This window comes from Periplaneta americana, chromosome 12 (genome assembly GCF_040183065.1).
Source record: "Periplaneta americana isolate PAMFEO1 chromosome 12, P.americana_PAMFEO1_priV1, whole genome shotgun sequence".
Classification (NCBI taxonomy): domain Eukaryota; kingdom Metazoa; phylum Arthropoda; class Insecta; order Blattodea; family Blattidae; genus Periplaneta; species Periplaneta americana.
In genome coordinates this window covers 88,012,285-88,037,288 of record NC_091128.1, presented here as the reverse complement: position 1 = coordinate 88,037,288, position 25,004 = coordinate 88,012,285, and the positions used below count along the sequence as shown (strand labels likewise).

The 25,004-nt window shown below is 36.1% G+C and overlaps 1 protein-coding gene and 1 non-coding gene across 2 annotated transcripts in view; both read right to left on the bottom strand.

Annotated features, from left to right (window-relative positions):
• Nucleotides 1-25,004, bottom strand: part of dysf (dysfusion) — a 1,258,166-nt gene that overhangs the window by 701,252 nt on the left and 531,910 nt on the right. The window lies entirely within an intron of this gene.
• On the bottom strand, nt 24,863-24,934 carry TRNAY-AUA (transfer RNA tyrosine (anticodon AUA)). Its single transcript has one exon. It is a non-coding gene; the product is annotated as a tRNA-Tyr (tRNA).

The following is a 25,004-nucleotide window of genomic DNA, read 5'->3' as shown; positions in this document are numbered from 1 at the left end:
AATATATGGTTATTCGTCAACATTTTCTTCTTCTCAGCATTACTAAGCATATCATGCATTAAAAATATTTAAGGGCAAGTTGAAATTAATATTACACCTGATGATTACATTGCCTCTATTATCCATACAATAATTTGTTCTACTAATATCAACAACGATAGCACCATAATGCTTTCCGGATAGCCATGTCATTCAATACCGTAGGCCCAGTCGTCCGATGACTTATAAAATAGCCGAAATCCGGTTCAAGATAAATCCCATAGAATTTATGGTGAACAAAACCATAGTTGATTATGTTTCGTCCGAGGACTGTGGTTCCCTTTCTTTCTCATTACAATTCTCACTGACTTCGTAACATCTAACCGTATTCTTGTTCAATACGTACAATTAGTGAACTCTATCGTACACTTCTCTACCAGAAGTGCTAGACATGCATTATAAAAATAGATATGACTTTATCTTTTGTGTATTCTTCGTTATCCCAGCAGATTACTTTCTCTTTTTATTTTAAATACAGGTCCTGTATCCAGCCACGAACACAACTGAAGCCTGTTAGCTTGTTTTACTAATATTTTATATTCTGTTTTGATTTTTCAGCAGTCTTGGGACATTCTGCAAAAACATCTGTAGCCATAACCATTGATCCAAGGAAACATACTATACAGCCGCAAAACAAGGTATTTTTAAGTAGCGAGAATCATTTGGTTGGTCACTCCTTTCGGCTCACTCTCAAGCTGAAACATGCTTCTCTTAGGTGACGTAAATCCGCGAAACAGGAGTCCCGAATTTCATTTCCTTGCGAAGAAAGCCATGCTGAAACTTTTATCGATCCTCAAAAAACTGCAGTTTTCGGTCACTTTTTTAGATTTAACCAGTTATTTTGTTAACTAGTTACACACATTTTAACCACTGCGTCATCGAGGACGATATAAACAGATGATAAACATACAGACAGGGCAAAGAAGCGGGTTGCAAAAACACAACAAACTGATAGGGATGGAGTCCGAGATTTACGAGAAAGTGAGTGAGTTATAGTGAATGAGCAGTGTGTAGTTGTGAGAGTGCAATGAGTTATAGTGTATACAGTGTTTTTGTAGTGAAAGTGCAGTGAACTACAGTGTCAGTTCAGTAAGTTTTAGTAACCAAGTAATGAATGCAGTTAATGTATAGTGATTAGCAAATGTATAGGGAATGTTGAAAAAGTTAGTTGTGAAGAGTGTATATAGAAGTATAAAGTGTGTTTTTATGGACTTTAGTTCTATATTTTATTGTTCTGTCTCTTATTTGCTGTCCTTGACTTATTTTATTTATACTCCTGCTCTATCTTTCTCTAGTTTTTCTGTCTTTAAGCTATGTCTTGTCTTTATATGGTGAGCATAGTTTCCTTACGTGTTTTCTCCATTCTTAAAAAGTAAAACGTATGTAATATTTTTTCAACATTCTATGAACGCAGAATTCATATCTGTATCAACAACACAACAGAACGAGTTTTCTCCCATCTTAAGATGACGTTAAAAGGAAGTGTTGGTCGGAGCAGACCGGATTTTTTCACTTCACCAATATATATATATTTCCTATAACTACCACCGAGTGAAAACACATTTGTAGTTAATAAATACATTAATTCAAGAGTACTAAGGAACAGACCAGGGAAGTGCTTGCTTCGGCAACTTGGAAGTGCCGTTGGAATGGATCCTGTGCTGCTTGGTCAATTTTTCGGTACGAACTTAGAGCAGGGGAGGGTAGGAGGTCCCCATTGAGCGAGCGAGTGAAGGGTCACATGCGGCCGGTGGGCTGGTACACCCTCATCCTCATTCATCCCACACAATTCGGGGTCCACAATAGGCCTCACTATGGCCGACGTGCAAAGGGTCGTCCTAACTCGCCCGTAGCCACTGTGACCTAACCGAACCCGTGACGTAGTGAAGTGCTTTGTGTGGAGTGTAGCATTGTATTGGGCAGAAACATGGATATTACGACGAATATGGTCATATGCGGAGACTAAGAGGAAGGCAGAAAATAGGAAAGATTGGAGAATGCTCGGTTTTCAGTGAAAGATCTGCCCGTGGCAGAACACTTATGTATGTGCGTACAGTATGTATGTATGTATGTATGTATGTATGTATGAATGTATGTATGTATGTATGTATGTATGTATGTATGCCTTATGTATGTATGCCTTATGTATGTAAAAATGTTAGGCCTATGTTTTATTTAATGACGCTCGCAACTGCCGAGGTTATATCAGCGTCGCCGGTGTGCCGGAATTTTGTCCTGCAGGAGTTCTTTTACATGCCAGTAAATCTACTGACATGAGCCTGTCGCATTTAAACACTTAAATGCCATCGATCTGGCCCGGGATCGAACCCGCAACCTCGGGCATAGAAGGCCAGCGCTATACCAACTGAGCCAACCAGGCCGACTGTATGTATGTAAAAATGTTATGTTTTATTTAACGACGCTCGCAACTGCCGAGGTTATATCAGCGTCGCCGGTGTGCCGGAATTTTGTCCTGCAGGAGTTCTTTTACATGTCAGTAAATCTACTGACATGAGCCTGTCGCATTTAAGCACACTTAAATGCCATCGATCTGGCCCGGGATCGAACCCGCAACCTCGGGCATAGAAGGCCAGCGCTATACCAACTGCGCCAACCAGGCCGACCGTATGTATGTATGTATGTATGTATGTATGTATGTGTATGTATGTATGTATGTATGTATCTATGTATGTATGTAATTCAAGAGTGGATAGTAGGCCTAATGGCAGAGTAATTATCTCATGCCTTCATGTTAATTATAGAATCAGTGCACTCAATAGAACCAGGCACCCAGCTGCTGAAGCCGATAGCCCTGTGAATAAACAGTTTATTTTCGCATCCTTTAAATTCACGTTTTATAATAAGGAGTTACAAGTTTGTTAAGTTGGCTCTGTTATGTTATGCATGTGCAGAAGAGTCCATATGAAAAATGTATAATAGTGGAATTTATAATTTACAATACCTGCATTTGATTTTGCTTTGTGAGCACACGCAAGAGTCTGGAGAGTTTAGGCCTTCCGGTAGACTTCAGGAACTATCGCGAAGTCAGTTCCCGAAGGACGATTCCAAGAAGAACGTGGACGTTGACAATTTCGAAAAAATAAGTTCAGAAGAATGGACTGCGACGCGTTGCTTGTGTGAGGCTGTTTTGTGAACGTCCTGTGTGTGAACTTTGTTCCAGCTACAAACCAATGATCCGTGGAGACGGGACGGAGCAGTGATTAACTTATTATAACTCTCCATATCGGTAATTGGTGGCGTCCTACAGCAGATCGTTGTTAAATCATTAAACTAAGCTAAAGATAAGACTTACCCAAGGGAGAAATGTGGGTAATTATAGAGCGAAACACTTTTTAATTTGAGTTCACGACACGGCGACTTACATCAATGACAGATGACGTGAAATGTAATTAATAACAAGTGCTATAGATACGGTCGTGATATGTTTCGTTAATTTGTTTTCTAGAAATAAAGAAATCAAATCCAATTAATCAAGTATATAAACGTGGGGAGAAAAGATATCACTAGACCCGTTGAAGTAGACATCACATTAGTTGAAAACAGTTTAATTTATACAGATATCAATATACAGTATGTATACTAATAGTCATAATACTCGTAATATATCAGAGTTTAAATTTGTTAGGCATGGTGTCCCTCAAGGTTCTAAGGTTTTATTTTGGGTCGTGCTCTTATTATTATTACTATTATTATTATTATTATTATTATTATTACTCTTATTATTACTACTATTATTATAACTACTACTACTACTATTCTGCATTAGGGATGTATATGAAATGAAGCCGCAGGACGAGTGTAGCAAACCTACAAACAAAATAAAGTCACTTTTAACATGCGTGTCGTACACTATTTTAGGCAGCTGTTGATAGATTCATTACATAATTTAATAATTTATTTACATAATTTACTTTAAAGTGTTAGTTCTGTTACCTGGAAGCAAATTTATGAACTACTGTTTACAGTATAGATCCATATGACAGATGTTGCATTGAATGTCATGTAACGGTGAATTTATGAAACAATACGACTGGAGTTTCAATTTTCGTTCGAAAATAACTAATTCTGAAAGTGAAGAAGATTTTGCAGTACATACCGAATGAACTTAAAGGTTTATACACAGAACTGTACACGTGGTCTACAACCAACAAAGATAATAATGACAGTGGAAGCGAAGATTGAAAAAATAAGATTATTAATGTTCTGACATAAAAAAGTCTATTCAGCCATGCTTCCCAACTATTCGATGATTAGTTATTTACCACATAAAACTTGAAAAATTATTACATTGAATGAGTTATTATGTTCAAATCATAATAATTAATTTAAACTGTTATACTACAAAAAGGCCTTTATCGCTAGAATTGTTTATTTTTAAAACTCCACAAGTGTCAAAAACAAAACTTTTGGGAAATCAATAAAAACTGTTTAGTTTAATTAATTTTATTTTAATTGTCAAAATGTATTTAACAAGGATATTAGTTGCTAAACGTTAGGTTTATTCATTATTAGTTGCGCTTTATAATATATCCATAAAGTCTCCCAATTTTTTTTTTCAGTAGGTTATTTTACGACGCTTTATCAACATCTTTGGTTATTAGCGTCTGAATGAGATGAAGGTGATAATGCCGGTGAAATGAGTCCGGGGTCCAGCACCGAAAGTTACCCAGCATTTGCTCATATTGGGTTGAGGGAAAACCCCGGAAAAAAACCTCAACCAGGTAACTTGCCCCGACCGGGAATCGAACCCGGGCCACCTGGTTTCGCGGCAGACGCGCTGACCGTTACTCCACAGGTGTGGACTCTCCCCAAAAAATTAATTAGGATATTACGGGATTTTCTAACAAGCAGACTGAAAGTAAGCAAAGCAATGCTATTTTTCTAAGTATTAGAGTGAATGAAAGTAAGTATCAACAATGTTAAATCTATGTGAAAACTACAGTATGAAATCACAAAAATATATATTTTTTTTTTTCTGCTGCAACAGACATTTTTCTTACTAGTACTTAAAAGGAATGAAGTAATTGATGTTTAGATTATCAAAATCAATAAATGTTCGTTTATTACTCAGTGTGTAAAACAGTTTTCTAACTTACATATTTTACATTAAATTATACGTAACATACGTACAAGTAATTTACTCGCCCAACCCTGATCCTTCCATTCGCGTCAATGTATTTATATTAAAAAACCTAGGGGTCAGTGGACAGCCTTTTCTCACTCCATCATAATTGTAAAAAAAGCAAACAGAGGCGGAAATGGCTACACGTCGATATGCGTGATGTTAGTTGAAAAAATAATAAAAAAACACCCATTTTTAAACCACTCTTTTCATCGGTTGCTTTAGCTGCTGTGTGACATTCTGGTGGAGAACAAGAGACTATCAGCACAAACAGTTCAGTGTCAAAAATATTTTTCACATTAGTGTTAAAGATATTTTTCAACTCTGCAGTATAAGTTAATATTCAATTTTAACACGCTTGCCTAGCTTTAAAAGGTATAGTTATAGGAATGGCTGCTTAAAAATATATTTGTTAGAACCCAGCATTTATAATTTTAGAACACAGATGAGTTTAAACAGCGTAAGACATGAAATAATATTTAGCGTGTTGAAGCATGTGTTCCAATCAATAACTGTGACTTGAAATTTAGTTTTGAGGTTAAAGACCCATTTGTTACCTATGAAAGGAAAATTTATGTGGATATGAGAACGGTTGGCAACATCAATCATAGAGCTGTCATGGTCATTCAGTCGACATTTTTAAAAGAAAAAATACAAACTAGAAAGTGGCTACAGATGGATGTAGTGGAGAATATAATCGCTTCATTAACAGATGTCTGCCCGGTGGAAAAAAGAAAAGAAAAGTGAGATGCGTGAAAAAACAGATGCATAATCGCTTCGGCTAACACATATTTGGTGTTTGGTTACACTGAATTCAGAATGTGTAAACTGCATCATGATTATAGAAACACCTGTTGTTACGTACTGCAAAAAACCGCGGCCTGACCCTACTGTGAACATCTGTAAAGAACGGTGCTAGCTAGCATTGCGGATTACATTCCTTTTTGGGACGGATATTTCAAAACTAATGTAAATAACATGTCCGAAAATAAACGAGTAAAAGTTACATGCTAGAAGCGATATCATGGCGTATTTAACATGTCGTATCTAAAAACAAGCAATTTTAATGTCATACAAGACAGATTTCGATCACTAACAAGTACACATGGGAACGAACATTAATAAATTTAAACATGTCCACCATCCCTGTCCATAGTTTTATATCTTTACCTATTATTAGAAGTGTAAGTGGAAAGCATTGTTATGCTACAAAAATTGCATTTCAAGGTAAGTTATTTCATAGAAATGCAGATTTTTAGCATCGCTGTTTATTTGATTACAGCGATTTTCCTAATCTAGGAGACAAATTTGTTCACATTCTTTATCAATCGTTCCATTCATTTTTAATGACAGGCATGAATTGAAGGGTTCAGAACCATAGCGAGCCAAGTGCCATTTACTAAAACCGTAGATCATATTCTTTATCAATCATTCCATTCATTTTTAATGGCACGCATGAATTGAAGGGTTCAGAACCATAGTGGCCCAAGCGCCAATTACTAAAACTGTAGATCATATTTCTTTATCAATCATTCCATTCATTGTTAATGACACGCATGAATTGAAGGGTTCAGAACCATAGTGGGCCAAGCGCCATTTACTAAAACCGTAGAAAACAAGGGATAAAATGAAGTTATTACCATAACTCAATGGAAACATATAACTAGTAATATAAAGTAGACACATTAAAACTAAATATTTCAATCTTCATTAAACCATTTGTATTCACTTAACTTTAACCCTTGCTTTCTCCGTTTTTAATAAATGGCGCTTGGCCCACTATAGCTCTGAACCCTGCAATTCTAATGATTTTAATACAAAATAAATGAAGGTTTATTATAAATTTATTAAATAATACATTATTAAATAATGACTTTGCCCTTCCACTCTATGGTTCCGAAACATGGGTAGTAACACAAAAAATCGTAGTAAAATACAGAGTGTAGAAATTATTAGACTTATCAGAAACACAAAGGAATGTATAAGATTATACTTCATAAAGATCGAATATATAAGAAGAGAATGAAACATCTACGCCATTAATGATAGAATAAAAGACAATCGTGTCAATGTGTTATAAACGTACAGTACATAGAATGACAGACATCAGGCTGTCCAAAAGAGCGCATAACTACAGATATTCGAGAACGATAAATGTGGAGAAACCAACAACAAAGTCATAACTGTAAAGTCAGAACAATAAGCCTAACCTAAGATGTGGAAAGAGAGAATAAGAAGAAGAAGAAGATAAAATCGGACTTTATTTTATTTTAATAATTTTCTTACATACAATTTATTCAAATGAAATTACGGAAGCTTACGTCTTCAAAAAATTATATGAGAAAAATTAATTAGGCCTATGTACTGATATGGCATTAAAATGGGCTGAGTCTTAGTCCTCCTCTATGCAGGCAACAAATTTCGTAAGACTGTCCACAAGTGGGTCTGTACACAACACTTCCGATTTATCTTTTTCGGACAAAAAAAAAGATTTAAAACGTTTTAGTGGACTACTTTTGATAATTAATGTAATTCTACCTGTAAGAAAGCTAGAGAATCAAATTTTCGTGCTAGCAGAATCATAGCTAATATGTCTCAATAAGAGGAAAACGATAATTATCACGAATACATATTTGAGATTGATACAAACGAGGAAAACTAAGTACAATTAGATAAAAGAATTACAAAATAACGTAAGGAAATTAGGACTAAATTGAATGTGGCAGGAAACTGGTGAAATTAATATAAATTTGATAGGTAAAATGAGATAATGACACAGGAAATGTTTAGCAATTTAAGTAAGTTAGCTTGAAACCATTAATAGATTACAAAGAAATGAAAATAGTGTGGGAACAAGAAGAATATACAAAAGTTAACACCAGGGAAAGAAGAATGGGACTAACGTGGTGGAGATTAGAAATTTGGAGGTTAAAAAATAGAAGAGAAGACATTGGAATTTTATAATATTCTTTATGTAACCTAAAAGAAAACGCCATACATATTTTATTATCTACTATGAGAAAACAAGGAAAATATATTTTATTGAAGAGCCCGTATTAAAACTAAATATAGGAATACCTAGCGTATAGGAAATTATGTAGAACATTAAATGAAAGAAATGTGAAAGAACTAGGAAAATTTTTGTATACAGTAATGAAAAAATGGTAAGGGAAAACTAAACTATAAAACATAACTTATGTATATTAAAAACAACTAGCAAATAAATAACAACGAGTAGGCCTATTTGTTAAGAAATAACTAGAGTGAACAGTAGGCCTACGTAGAGTATATAGTATATAGGGTAGATGGTGTCCTCTGCACCAAAATGAAACTGGTAATAGATCATGAGGAGAGATTTGAAAAATCTAAATACGTTTTTTCTCTAACATTCACCGTTTTAGAGGAAATTGTTATGTTCCTACGCAGCATTTGGCAACATCACGGTTACTGCAATAACTCTACCAAGCGCCGCCTGCATTCCTTACCTTCCCCTCCCCCTCTGCTGTACTCAGTCGGTGACGAGTGACAATGCGCTACGTTGCAAGATTTATTTTAACGATTTTCGCAATTATTCAATTTAAATTCATAGCTAAACGGTTTGATATGTAAAAAAAAAAAATAATCAAGACATTAACTGTTCAGATTATTTTTACCTATCTGCTTGTATAGCAATCAGCCATTTCACTCGGTCCGCTACCGCATTAGCCTAGATTATTTTTCCTGCTTTACGGTGCTTCGCCAAAGGAAAAGTGTAATAAAAGTTTTGTTAAATTTAAATGTAGAATCACCTCTTAAAGTTTGGTGCATCGGTCTCGTCCACACTGTATAGTAACTGTAGTTAGTAATAAAAATGTTGTTGAGTGTGGGTTCCTGGATAGCAGAAATGTAATAGGACAACCATTAACGGATGATATACAAACTGTACAAAATTTTGATGGAAAAAACACACACACACACACACGCACGCACACAAAGAGTCCACTGCAAGAATCATGGATGTCATTTTGAAATACATTTTGCAGGAGAAGCAATTGAAAGTTTGAAATGCTTGGCGCTCAAAGCTTAACTGTGATTTTCCGATTATTACTGGACAATGACTATCAGTGTCAATGCCATATAACTCTCTATGTACATTCTATAGATCTTAAGCTGTGCATTGACAGTCTTGGTTCATTTTCGATAAGAAAGTGGCATCCATCATTCTTGCAGTGGGCTCTTCACATATATAGGGAAAACTCGGCTAATTCCGCAGTACGGGTAATTCCGCAGTAGTGCATATATGATTTTACTGCGGCTTTACAATAAATTAAACGTAAGTTTTGAGAGGCTGTCAACAGGAGGCATGTCCTCTGCAGTGCTATAGAAAAAATCAAGGAAACTGGTCGACATCTCTGTCGGCAATACAGTGAAACATCGAAAGTTGGCTGTTTTTCGTGTTTTGCTACACAGCTGTGAAAAAAGTGAGCATTGTTACATATAAATTGTTCCTTTTATGTTAGGCTACTTTCATAATGTATTTCATAATTATTTACTACTGCGGAATTAGTCAAGTCCTATTGCGGATTTATCTGCACTGTTGCGAAATTACCCGAGTTGTACTTTTTTAACTATAATGTATGTACAACTAAATATATTTGCATTTTAATAGGTCTCTTTGCCTCATATGGTAATGAAAGGTTTCATCCATGTCTACTAGAGACCGGCAAATCACACAAGACTCACGCCCGTACCCGGTTGCCGTCAGGCTTGGGTTCCGGTGACGCTACAAAGCAAGTTAACTTTTAGCCTGGACCCATTGAGCCCGGGTTTTATAGGTTCAGTCCAGGCGGGACCCAAGAAAGCCTGTCTGTTTGCTCGTATTATAAGGTAGAGTGACTTGCATTCACGGAAGTCAGTCTGCGCTGGTTAAGATGAACCAGTACTAGTTTGAAACCTAAGTTCGTTGGCTATTTAGTCACTTCAAAAAATCTTTATCTTATGGTCCAACACGGCAGATATTTCGTGATTAAAGAAACACAGTTTTACGATTTATTGCGCTACAGAATTCATAAAGTAATAAGACAATATTATACATTTCATATTCCTGCAAAGTGCATCTGACTCAACAAAATAGTAACATTTCGTAACTTGTGACTAGTTGAGGAGAGGAGAGGAGAGGAGAGGAGAGGAGAGGAGAGGAGAGGAGAGGAGAGGAGAGGAGAGGAGAGGAGAGGAGAGGAGAGAGATATGTTGAAAAGATATTGGTAACAATTATTATGAATATCAACAACTATTATAGAAAAATATTTCATTTTAACTTTTTCCTTATCAACAATCAAAAGCCTCATGAATACCTGTAAATTGTATAAAAGTTTTTCTTTCTACAGAATATTGATTTGCTATTTAAATTCTGAGGGACAGATTTCTTTTTATTTATGAAGCTCAAACTTTGAATGATTTGCATTAAATTTATATTACTACGATGAAAAGGAAAGTGCAAGTAATTTATAATAACTGTTGGCATTTAATGGATATTATGTTGACGAGAAATAGTTTTCTTTGTCTTTATTAACGGTACGTTTCAGAAGACAACAAATTAAGTTTTCAGTAGTCTATCTATATCTATAGGCTTCTCGTCAGGTTTGAATGACTTGGTTCATATTTATCTTGCATCTGAAAGCAGCAGTCTGCTGCAGGTCGGTGGAACCCAACAGGCCTTTCGGGTCACTCTTAGGACTGTTTGGGAGTCACGTGCAACCACACTGCCTGCCTGCTTGAGAGGGAAGGTTGCAGGCGGGCGAACGATACGAAGCGTAAGCCCGCTCACGGATGTAAACAGTCATGGGCAAGCCTGATCGACAGTTTGCCGGCCTCTAATGTCTACATACCTTGATAATACTTTTCAATAAACGTTTTGATAAAAATATGATAGATTTACTTCTTAATATTGCGGTATTAGGCGAGTCTCCTCTACATACATACATACAAAAAATACACACATACACACATACATACATACATACATACATACATACTTACATACATACATACATACATACATACATACATACATACAAACATACATACATACATACATACATACATAGGTCTCAATACTTTCACTACAAGTCATGCAAACTGGGATATGATATTATATTGAGAGAAGAACATACGTGAGACGAGCAATAAAACTGCTGAAATACGAAAGTAATTTAAAAGTCGTGCATGTGTGTACTAAAATATTGATGGGAACCACAAAAGAAAACTTTGCGTGTCTGCATCCGATACTATGTATAGACTAAATCCAAACCACACAGTCACACAAAAAGGCGGATTTAAATGCTGGTAATATCGCTGGGCGTTTCTAGCCAGCCTCTACCTTCCAGATGCTACTACTCTCTGGGATGCAGAGTGTGTCTTTGAATCAATTGTGACCGATAGTTATTATTACATTGCTCTAATACAATAAATTTTGACATCCCTGCCTAGGTACGTATATTTAATGAAGTAGAGAATTTTTGCTTTTAAGTAGAGAAAGCGAAAAGTTTTAAATATTACATTGAGTGAAGCGTTATTATAAATTTGATTTGAAATACATACATATACATAGTGTACTACCAAATGGCAGGTCTTTCACTGCAAACTCAGCATTCTTCAATATTTCCTACTTTCTGCCTTCCCTTTTTCCTCCGTATATGATCCATATATCTTAATGTCGTCTATTATCTGATATCTTCATCTGCCCCGAAATCTTCTCCTGTTCACCATCCCTTCCAGTGCATTCTTCAATAGGCCATTTCTTTTCAGTTAGTGATCCAATCAATTTATTTTTCTCTTCCTGATCAATTTTTATCATCATTATTTCTTCACCGACTCTTTCCAATACAGCGTCATTTCTTATTTGATTTCAAATACAGACTGATAAATTTTTACACACAATTATTGTTAAGGTGCATTATTCTCGAGTGAGTGACTTATTTGTCGATGTGAAATAAGAGTACAATTCGTCCAATAGTTCAAGAGAAATCGCTGCACATCGACAGATAGACAGACAAACAGACGGGATATATAAATGACTTTGCCAATATTATCAATTCCGAAAATTTGTATTTCCGTGAAAATATATACAGCTGTCAAAAAAAAAAAGTGTCCGCACTCGTGAACAGCGAATATTTTCTAAGTCCACTTCGGATCACGGTGATGATACACGATGCTCGCGCTTGAAGAGGCAGTTTCGAAACTATGGAGTCTCGTAGAGTAGCGGTAGAGTGCTCGCTTAATGATTCGAATGAGTCCGAGCCTTGTTCAAGTTGTTTTATTTTTCATATATTTTAGCTATCATTAATAAATTCTTTCATTTTGAAATTTTTAAGAGTATTAAGTATAAATGTGTTAAATTTAACTCTAATTTATCATCTCTCATTGCATGAATAATTTTTAAAAAAGTACACATTTACTACTTAAGTTTCACCTCTACCGTGAGTAGAGGTTACACTCGTTTTGCAGAATCACAGTTCTCTTTAAACTGTGTACTATGATATAAAGTAAAAATGCATGGCATATTTTAATACAGTACACATTACCTATGGAATTGTGAAAATGGCGGGTTATAAATTATTTGTTGGTCAGTCTCAATTCAACAGTTCACATTCAGACGAGACGTTAGAACACTGACGAATGTCAATTTAACGTTCGTCAAGCAAAATGTACGGATGTTTTGAAATCGCACGTTAGTCTCTCATCTCCTTCTCCAATTAGTTTCTGTAAGGCGCCATCATAAAATGTGTAACGATATCTCGACCTTGTGTGTCCCACCTACCACGAAAACTGTAAGCTCCTAATGATGCTGGCTCCTCCATTCATTGCCAAACTTTGCTTTTGTTTCCTTGCCATAAGACAACAGAAGCTGAGAATCACGCCCCTTTATTTGCTGAAGTGTCGTAGTCGTCTCCATGACGACGACTCTGTCTGCTGCTTTCTTCATCATCATTATCATCATCATAAATATGAAGTATTATGGTTATCGCTTTCTCGTTTTCCACAGTCCTGTTGAACGAGACATCATTATGGTGGTTTCTAGCGAGCATGGACTTTTTCTTTGTCTTGTTTTCAATTTCTGTCTGATATTCCTTTGTATTGTATGTACCCATTGTCACAGTCTCTTGAATTATCTGCATTCGTCCATTCTCTTTATGTAATTCCACCATATTATCGTAATTAATGTATATTTTATTGTTTCGCTTGAATTTTATCAACTGAAGGGTTTTTAAAAAAGAATCATAGTCCAAAAAAACTTTAATTTGAGTTTTTAAGCATGTGGTGAGCGTATTGTAGTGGCCATCTACTGAATTAGTTGTTAGTGGGAAAAACACCATAGTCCTAAGTTATAGGAGTGAAAATTTTCAGTCGTTTTCATAAAACAACCATAGTTCAAAGACTTTTTTTTGTGATGACAGCCATTGTCCAGGACGATGGTAGCATTTATAAGTATTATTCATATAAATATAAAACCAAACCATCAAACAACATAGTTTGACAGTACCTAAATGTACCACAAATGTAGCATATAATCACAGTTAAAAAATTGATGTTTACAGAGAAAATTTAAAGCTCAATTATTGTGATATGTGTTTTTTCTTCTTTTTCTTTACTTTTTACTTTGTTATTCAATAAAGTGTCTTAAGATTATGTGGAACGCCCCCTGAGCACGAATATGTAACTTACTCTTTCTGGGGGTGCTAGAGTGTTTTTATATAAAAAAAATCAATAGTATCTTTGTTCTGGCAATAAAGTATTATTATTATTATTATTATTATTATTATTATTATTATTATTATATAATCTTGAAACGTTTATCCAAACAAATTTTAAACTGTAGTAGGTTGGCATTTTTGCTTCTTATGTACGCGGCAAAAGCCACCTCAGAGAAGAATACTTAGCACGTGAATTGTTGTAGTAGTTATGGAGTCATCTTTAGGTGCAGAAGTAACCCCATTGAAGAAGCGTAAGCAACGAAAGGAGAAGAAACAGGATATAATAAAGAAAAAGAAAATTAAAGGAAATGCACACTTCAGTCACAACAGAGTATTTTTCCTTAAAACAAACATTGTCCACAGTTACTTGCATTTACACATGTATTTCTATGAGGCAATTTAAGTTATAAATGTAATTCAGTTTAACCAAGTTTCTACAACGCCTTAAGAAATGACATGATGAATTTCATACTTGAAATGTCAACAATACTCAAGCCAGATAGTTTTTTGTTTCTCCTGAAAATTTATGTGCGTGGACTATGGTTGTTTTTTTTTTTCAAAAAAAAAAAATTCAATTGTACTGTAAATCTCTGCACGTTACCGAGGGTGATTGTGGCGATATCGTCTCGGAAGGCCAGGTTCAAAACCCGAGACCGGCCAATCTGAGTGTGAGTTTTCTCGGGATTTTCCCCACTCACAAGGAAAGTCCTTCCATTGTTCGTACATTGCGTTAGATCTCAAAGGAATTATCCCTCATCTACGGGCACTGACTTGTAAGACCCAAAAATGGAGGTTAAACAAGGAAATTAATAATTTTCTCCATTCCCATTATCTCTTTATTTTCTCATTTCTGATGCTCTTTTTAAATATCGTATTACAACTCCCTCTACCTCCAAAGTCCTATCTATATACTTATTATATAATTATATTCCATATACATATGCGAAATGTAAAGGAATCCGCAAACACACCATTGAGGAACAGGAGAGGTAGGAACATAAAACTACCATGATTTATTTAGGCACTAGAAGGAAGTGATGACGTGAGATACAGTACTTAAATTTCATAATGTGAAAGGTAAATGTGTCTATATAGGCCTACACACCACTGAGGGGCATGAAAGACTGGGACATAGAGCGCCCATGCTTTCTTGATCACGACACTATGAGGATGTTATATGAGAAATAACACGTAAGGTCTGTAATGTAAAAATTAAAGAGGTCAGTGTGCACATAATTTGAAAGCAAGGGAGACAAGAAGGTAGAGCTCTCATGTTTTCTTTACTTAGGCATTACAAACAGTTGATGTGAGACATAGCACTTAAATTCTATAGTTGTCCACATACACTACTGAGGAGTACGGGAGGTAGGGAGGTACAGTAGAGGAGACAAGACCTGTCCTGTGACTTTACCATGTGCTGTGGCTATAGGCTATCACCAATGCTATGGAGGGAGAAAACAGCTTCTGTATTCTGGATCCTTGTGGTCACCCTCACTGGAGGGCTGATGATTTAATCAAATCCTTCTCTTCTCTGAGATGAACTTCCGTGTCAGTAGATTCGTATAATATTAACCATCATGAAACAAAGTCTCTTTCTAACAGCTTATTCTTTCTCCTCTCGCCAGGTCTCTCCTCCTCATCTATAGAGTTCTCACACTTTCTTGACTAGGGCACTACAAACAGGTGGTGAGACACAAATTAAATTCTACAGGTGTCCGCATACACTATTAAGGCCGGGTTTTATAAATACGGTTAATCTAAAAATTATGTTAAAATTAAGTTAAACCTAACCGTGAGTTTATCTCAACGTGCCGTATTGCAGAGTCTCGGTTAAGTTAAACTGTAGTGGAATACGATTGGTATTACTACTAGGAAAGAAAAGAAGACGATCGCAATTGTTTAATTATATTATTGATTTAAAATAGCCGATGCTCATGGAGAATCTTCATTAAGAAACATATTTGTTCTTTGATATCAGAGAGAGTAACATAATAAAACCTAAAGAGAGCCAATACCGCGTACTTCAGTATGCTTGTCAGACTTAACCTCAAATAGTTTCTTAACGCTGGCTACCAACATTATACTCTCAAACACAATGCAACCAAACTGAACCTTGCATGACCATCTGCGACGTAACTCCACACAGAATCAACTGAGTAATGAAGTAATAATATTAGTGTGCGTATTTTTTGTGTTGTCTAGAATGTTTATGAAACAGAATTCAGACAAATAATAAAATTATTTTTATGAGTCTAGTAAAATTAGGCAATATTATTAGGCCTCATAATAAATCAAGCCTCATAGTAAATCTTACCAGGAGACTGTCTGCCACACACAGTACAATGTGCAATAGGTTTATGGTAGATTTATGGACACCTTCGAAATCTTCCATCGTTTTCAGTATGTCTACTACCAGAGGAAAAATAGCGCAGCGCAACTAGTAACTAATGCAGAGATTCAACAGAATGTTTTCAAAAGTAAAAAAGAAATCATCTATCTTTACAAATAATTTTTTAATTCCAACCCTAAAACACATATTTTTGCACTTTCTCATTTTTCTGTTGCATGTAGTATCCGAGTTTCAACTTTTCGAAACAAGGTTAGGACTATAAGCCTAGTTCTGAAGGTTAGGACTGTCTGCTTCGAAAACATCAATCTGTTTTAAAACGTATGTTCATTTATATATATATATATATTTCAAAGTGGTGCACTCCATTTCGAAAAATTATTGGCCGCCGTGGTCGTTCAGTAATATTGAGCACTCATTTTACGTCACTCATAAGTTCTTGGAAAACTTCTGCAATATCCATGTGTATTGCGGGAACCGCCATCTTGCAATGTTGAGCCTTGAACTGCAGTTTAAACGGCAGAGAACTGCCGATCAAGTTAAACTCAAGTTAACTCAAGATTAACTGGTAGTTAAGGTTTATAATACGAAGCAGAACGAAATACTTCAGTTTGAACTGAACGTAAGGTTTAAACGGCGTTTATAATACCGGCCCTAAGAAGGACAGAAGGCAGAGAGGTAGAGCTCTCATGTTTTCTTGACTTAGGCACCACAAATAGGTGATGTGAGACACAGCACTTAAAATTTATAAGTGTCATCATACACTATTAAGGAGGACGGGAGGCAGAGACGTAGAGCTCTCATGCTTTCTTGACTTTGGCACCAGAAGGTGATATGAAACGAAACACTTAAATTAAATTAGCTAATAAAAAGGCAAAGGTGCCCATGTAGGCCTATACGTCTTTGACGAGCACGGGAAACAGGGAGATAGACATGATTTTTAATTCAAAATTAGGACGAGACAATGTGAGATACAGCACTTAAATTTAATAATGTATAAGATAACGTGTCTGTGTACACATCATTGAGGAGCACGAGAGGCAGGGAGGTAGAACTCCCAAACTTTCTTGACGTCCATCACATGCATGAATATATGCATACATACAGTACATAGAAAACAAATACAGTGGTGATAATTTTGGTGGTGGTGTTAGTAAAGATTATTATGTGCATAGCTGTATTGAAGTACGTCTTGTCCACTCAAGTGGTTTCTGCACCTGGCAAGCTCAGCTCACTATTGGCTGTGCTTTGCTCCATTTGCACCATCTGTTGGCACTGCCGTCCGGTCGATAGAAAATGCGTTCAAGTTGAGTGGATATTCCGCGAAACACAGACAACAAACATACAATCACGTGAATGGCGTCTTCATGCACATCAGGAAATTGCTCCCACTTCCTTCGGGTTATGTCCACAGACCGAAATCCACGACTGTACAAACAAAGCTTTTCTGCTTTAAGGTAAGGGAAGGTTGTTTTTATTTAACGACACTTTGAAACGTCTTCAAGTTTCTGAGTCAATGACATTATTATGTGATGGATATCAGACAGTCATGAAGTAGGGCCTAAGCGTGCCACAGAAACAACCGCGCTGCCCACTATACTATATGTCATAGTATAGGTCATCCTTCGACATCTTTGTATACACTATAATAATTACACTTATTATTATAATTGCTATTATTATTATTATTATTATTATTATTATTATTATTATTATTATTATTATTATTACTATTAACAATATTATTACATTTGCAACAATTATCACTATTATTGTAATTATTACTACTATTATTATCACTATTAATATTGTTATAGGAGTTAAATGAGATGAAGATAAATGCAAACAAGATGAAGGCCATAGTTGTCGCACAAAAAATAAAGAAGGTAAACTTGCGAATTCTAAATGATACATTAGAACAAGCGAACAAGCTTCAAATACTTGGGATGTACTATAAGCAGTAACATGAGCTGCAGCCAGGAAGTCAAAAGGAGGATAGCAATGGCAAAGGAAGGTTTTAATAAAAAAAGGAGGATAATCTGCGCACCTCTGGGAAAAGAACTAAGGAATGTGGCATTGTATGAAGCAGAAACATGGACATTATGATGATATGAAGACAAACGCATATAAGAATTTAAAATGTGGATATGGAGAAGAATGGAGCGTGTGAAGTGGACAGACAGAATAAGAAATGAAGTTGTGTTGGAAAGATTGGATGGAGAAAGAATGATGCTGAAACTAATCAGAAAGAGAAAAAGGAATTGGTTGGTCACTGGCTGAAAAGAAACTGCCTACTGAAGGATGCACTGGAAGGAATGGTGAATGGGACAAGAGTTCGGGGCAGAAGAAGATATCACATCATAAACGACATCAAGATATGTATATCATATGCGGAGACTAAGAGGAAGGCAGAAAATAGGAAGGATTGGAGAATGTTGAGTTTTCAGTGAAAGACCTGCCCATGGGCACCCGCCATCGGTCACTATCCTGAGCAAGATTAATCCAGTTCTTAACATCATATCCCAACTCCCTAAAATCCATATTAATATTATCCTCCCATCTACGTCCCGGCCTCACCAAAGGTCTTTTTTTCCTGTCAACTAAAACTCTATATGCATTTATGAATTTGTCCATACGTGCTACATGCCCTACCCATCTCCAACATCTCGATTTAATGTTCCTAATTATATTAGGTGAAGAATGCAATGCATGCAGATCTGCGTTGTATAACTTTCTCCATTCTTCTGTAACTTAACCTCTCTTAGCTCCAAATATTTTCCAATCACCTTATTCTCGAACACCCTTAACCTTTGTTCCTCTCGCAAAGTGAGAGTCCAAGTTTCACAACCACACAGAACAACCGGTCCGGTAATATAACTGTTTTGTAAGTTCTGAATTTGAGCTTTTTTAAATAGTAGCAGGCATTTTCCATATTTATTCTGTGTTTAATTTCCTCCCGAGTGTCATTAATATTTCGTCGGTTTCTTGGTAAAAGTGACCAAGTCCAAAATGCAAAATTGTTGGAAAAAGGCATTTAAAGGTTTAGTGATCAATCCAAAGATAACTGTACCTCTTTAGTGTTAGTAATAAGTTATTTTGAAGGTAAATATGCTATATTATTAGTTTTTAATATAAAATTATGTCTTAAATTTTCATAATGCTTGGAAGCCTTGGAATGTGACTTGGTCACTTTTACCAAGAAACCGACGATTTGTTACTGTGTTCCAAGGTATTTAAATTTTTCTACCTCAACAAAGGATAAATTTTCAATTTTTATACTTAAATTTCGTACTATGTTCTGGTCACGAGACACAATTATATACTTTGCCTTTTCGCGATTTACTTCCAAACCAATCTCCTTACTTGCTTCAAGTAAAATGCCCGTGTTTTCTCTAATCATTTGTGGATTTTCTCCAAACATACGCCATCCGTACAAACACGCAGCCGGTGTAACCCATTCAATTGCAAACCCTCTCTCTTTCCTGGACTTCTCTAATAGCATATTCTAGAGAAAAAGTTAAAAAGTAGAGGCGATAGTGCATCTTCTTGCTTTAGCCCGCAGTGACTTGGAAAACTGTCAAGCAGAAACTGGTCTATAAGGACTCTGCTGTACGTTTCACTGAGACACAATTTAATTAATCGAGCTAGTTTCTTGAGAATACCAAATTCAATAAGAATATTATATAAAACTTCTCTCTTATTATTATTATTACTATTATTATTATTATTATTACTATTATTATTATTATTATTATTATTATTATTATTATTATTATTATTATTTGAAATAGCGATGGCCAAAACCAAAATATTAAGAATGAGCATTTCTGTATTAGGTAGACTTTTTGAAGGAAACCCACGACAATGCAGGTAGAAGAGCAGCAGTAAGGCGGGCACCAAGCTGCAAGCTGTTAGTCCAGGTATCATTTGTTCTTTGATCTCTGCCCGAAATGTTTATGTAACATGTCACTGGAATTGAGCTCCTAGCCTAATCTTGTATAATCATACTCTGCCCAGAGACGGCTAGATGGATGACAACACAACAGGGTGTCCGGTAATTCGTTAACAGCTGATGGTGCAATTTGTCTTGGTCTCTCGGCTGAAAGTAAACAATGTGTAGGCTACAAAAACATCGTCCCGCAGTGCTGCCGCGTTACATTTTACGAACTGTTTCTTGTTTATTCATTTATTTACTAAATCCATTCGTTTTTATTCGTTTATTTCTACGATTCTCGTTCTTGGTCGGTGTTTGTAGCTACAAACCCAGTAGACTGGGTTAGATTCTCTGCGGGGAAAAAATTCTTGTTCCTCACATTGCAAATGGATGTGTGTTACACACGTATACCGAAATACCGGGTGTGTACAAAGTTACGCCCAATTTCTCTTCATGAAAACATATCCCGTGTATAAGGGTTAGTATTATTAGTATTATTGTTATTGTTTTGTGAAGCTGTTGTTGAGTGTGAGTAGAATTACTGTGTCATGGTTATGTTTATGGTTCGTTTCAGGTAACCATGGTGCTGAAACAAATAGTCTATATACAGAGTGAACCGTAGGCCCACGTAATATTAACAATTCTAGTGGATGATTCATTCAGTAAAGAGCAACAAAAAGTCAAATATCATTTTACTATGTTTTGAATAGATTTTCAGAAAAAAAAATGCATTTTAAAATAGCTACATGAATTATGAGATCGTGTAACGCTGCAACCAGCTGGGAGTATACATTAAGTTGTGTTGCTCTGAAAAACCCCTCCACCTGGCTTGTTGAAGGCAATTGCCATGTACATTGTTTTTAAACGCTTAAGAAAAAATGCATACGATATACTGTTTAATTTTTGTTGTTAAAACTTTGTTAGAGAACGGAGAATGAACAATGCTCATTTCACGTGAAACAAAATCTTTGACAATTTGAAGTAAACTCTGCAATCTAAATTTAATTAAATGTCCATAGAACACAGACAATAAGACAAGCTTATTTCAGACTAAAGTGGAAAGATTAAGAAATATTTCTACACTCCCATTTGAACTGAATATTCCAGAGATAGTAAACAATAACGATGCATATTTCACGCTATAAAAGCAAAATTTTAAAACATTTAAAACTCTAAAGGAAAAAATTAAAAAATAATATGTTTATTTTACGTTAAAATATAATTAACAAAATTAAAAATATTGTTTTTCCACTACATATAGGCCTATGTAAAGAGGGCTTTGTTTAGTCACTCATAGCAACCTAAACAATGATTTTAATGCAAGATGAATAAATTTTGTTTTTTTTTTTCACTGTTGATATTTAATTCATTCCTAGATATGCACTTAAAATTTAAAACAATTACTAGACTAAAACCAACTAGACCACAAGCAAGAGCACTTACAATTTTTAAATTTTTCTGAAAAGTACGGTAATATGATTTCTTCGTTAACGAATAGTAGAATTTGAACTGTGGATATGGAGAAGAATGGAACGTGTGAAGTGGACAGACAAAATAAGAAATGAAGTTGTGTTGGAAAGAGTGGGTGAAGAAACAATGATGCTCAAACTGATCAGAAAGAGAAAAAGGAATTGGTTGGGGTACTGGCTGAGAAGAAACTGCCTACTGAAGGATGCACTGGAAAGAATGGTGAACGGGAGAAGAGTTCGGGGCAGAAGATGATATCAGATGATAGACGACATTAAGATAGGCTATGTGGATCATATGCGGAGACTAAGAGGAAGGCAGAAAATAGGAAAGATTGGAGAATGCTGGGTTTGCAGTGAAAGGCCTGCTCATGGGCAGAACACCTATGTATCGTATGTATGTAGGCTATATATGTATGTATGTATGTATGTATGTGCAATTTCGTATTAAGAATTAAGAAAATATGTATTAGTATTTTAGTTATAACGGTGTTCTTTCAAGAAAATGATATATGAAGGATCTGGGCAATTACTTCGCATTTGGCTCCGGAATCGTTTTGTCTCTCTCACATTCGAAGTACGAACTTAGTATCTTCATGAATCAGAAGTCAATTCCTTATTTAGTTTTATTCCAATGTAAACTTGTTATATCCATACTTGTTTACATTTTATTGACATATTCATCTGCAGCTTTTGTTAAAATTTTCGAGCCTTGTTTGCACAACCGCTCGATTGTTACTTGTAAAAGCGCCCTCAACAGATTGAAACGAGCCGCGTCGTCCTTGAAGAGGCTGATCAAAATCTTGTACACACAAGAAATTTTATAAACGGATAAATAATTGTAGAAGAAAAGTGGAATCCTGCACCGCGATGTTGTGAATGCATGGAACATAATGGGCCTGTGTGGGATGGCCGCGGTGCCGGGAGTCAAGAACCCATCCCGCAGCACAACATAATACCCTGCTTGCGTAATGAGTAGGTGGGTGGAATGTTTTCAGGTGAGATGGTAAAAAAATCTTTTTTCCCACAAACCCACAGTAGCACTCAGTAGCACCTCCCTTGAGGGTTTTTCATACCCAGTAATTTATTACTTTAACGGCCGAGTGGCCACAAAAGTAGCCATCAACCCCACCGGGAATCCTCTCGCTGTAATGAGTCCACCATAAATCGCGCAGAATCAATTGCTCTGCGTTCTGATTTTGTTCTTGTTTACGTTTCCAAATCACTGACTGTCGAATGCACTTGCGTTTTTTGTATTGTTTTCATGAATGTCTCCGGGCGAGCGTCTCGTCTGACTGTGGTAATGGCTTCTGCGAAGATTCTCAAGTAAATCCGGATACAGTGACTATCAGATTTTCAAAGAGCCACTGAACTCTGACGGTGATATACCAGGAGTCTGCGGAGCGATTGCCAATGTGTAGGTGATACAACACAAGCGACGTTTATTCCAAAAGAAGAGTCATAGTAATACGTAATAATGTCTCTATTAACACTACAATCCCTTAAAGAAATGGGTGTTACACTCTATGAAAAAGTAGAAAAAAAATCTCAGATTAGTCTGCCAAAGATTTGGTCGTAATGATCGTAGCTTTTGACATTGCAGAATAAGGGAACTTTTGGCTGTTGAATTAACCAAACATTTTTGTTATCTATTGCATTATAAGCTAGACATTAATTTTTAAATATTATTATTACATAACTGTACATTAGTGCACTTTATTCATTTTCCATAATTCTGTTGTTTAGTCAACTGTCCGAAGACAGGTTTGAACCTCATCATAAGTGACATCAATAAGGCATCATTCATGAGGAAACTAAGTCAGGAGTGGCTAGTTTCTTTCCCCCTCCACTGCATACATCACTGTCTAGTTACATATTATACTAATCAGCCTTGAGATGTATATAAACAATTCTTTTTCCTCTGACAAATATCGTCAAGTGAGATATACTGCCTGATAATAGATGTAGAATAGACTTAAGATACCTAGACAAAAATAAAGAAGTGTATGTAGTATTTGTCGATCTAGAAAAGGCGTTTGATAGAGTGGATTGGAATGAAGTGATGGGGATTTTAAAGAAAGAAGGCTGTTCAGTAATCTTTATGTGAAACAACGAGTCAAAGTCAGGATAGGAGAAGAAATGTCAGAAGAAAGTAAGGCAGGGAGAGGAGTACGACAAGGAGGCCCTTTATCATCTATCTGGTTCAACATCTACTTGGAGGATTTAGTGAAGAACTGTTGAGAACATGGAAGGAATGATAGTAGGAGGAAGAAGAATAAAGTGTATAAGATTTGCTGATGATATGGCGTTGTTAGTAGAAGAGGAGATGATACTAAGGTATATGCTACTGGAGCTAAATAACAGCTGTAAGCAGTATGGGATGAAGATAAATGCAAACAAGACGAAGACCAATGTCATAGGAAGAAAAATAAAGAAGGTAAACCTACGAATTCTAAATGAGGCAGTAGAGCAAGTGGACAGGTTCAAATACTTGGGGGTGTACTATAAGCAGTAACATGAGCTGGTCCCAGGAAGTCAAAAGGAGAATAGCAGTGGCAAAGGAAGCTTTTAATAGAAAAATGAGCATCTTCTGCGGACCTCTGGAAAAAGAACTAAGGAAGAGCCTAGTGAAGTGCTTTGTGTCGAGTGTGGCATTGTATGGGGCAGAAACATGGGCATTATGACAAAGTGGAGAGAAGCGAATAGAAACATTTGAAATGGTGATATGGAGCAAAATGGAACGTGTGAAGTGGACAGGCAGCATAAGAAATGAAGCTGTGTCGGAAAAATTGGGTGAAGAAAGAATGATGCTGAAACTGATCAGGATGAGGAAAAGTAATTAGTTGGGTCACTGGCTTAGAAGAAACTGCCTAGTGAAGAATGCACTGGAAGGAATGGTGAACGGAAGTAGAGTTCGGGGCAGAAGAAGATATCAGATGATAGACGACATTAAAATATATGGATCACATGAGGAGACAAAGAGGAGTCAGAAAATAGGAAAGATTGGAGAAAGCTGGGTTTGCAGTGAAGGACATGCCTTTGGACTGAACACTATAAATGATGAATAGATGTGCATATCAACCAAAACCTCAGTCAGAGATAAGTATAGTTCTGATGGTAATGAAATTTCAACCAGAAGACACTAAAGTACAGCCATACAATATTATAGGATAAAAGAGTAATGGAACGAAGAAAAATTCTCTCCGGCGCCGGGATTTGAACCCGGGTTTTCAGCTCTATGTGCTGATGCTTTATCCACTAAGCCACACCGGATACCACCCCGACGTCGGACAGAATCGTCTCAGATTAAGCTCCAACTCTTGGGTTCCCTCTAGTAGCCGCC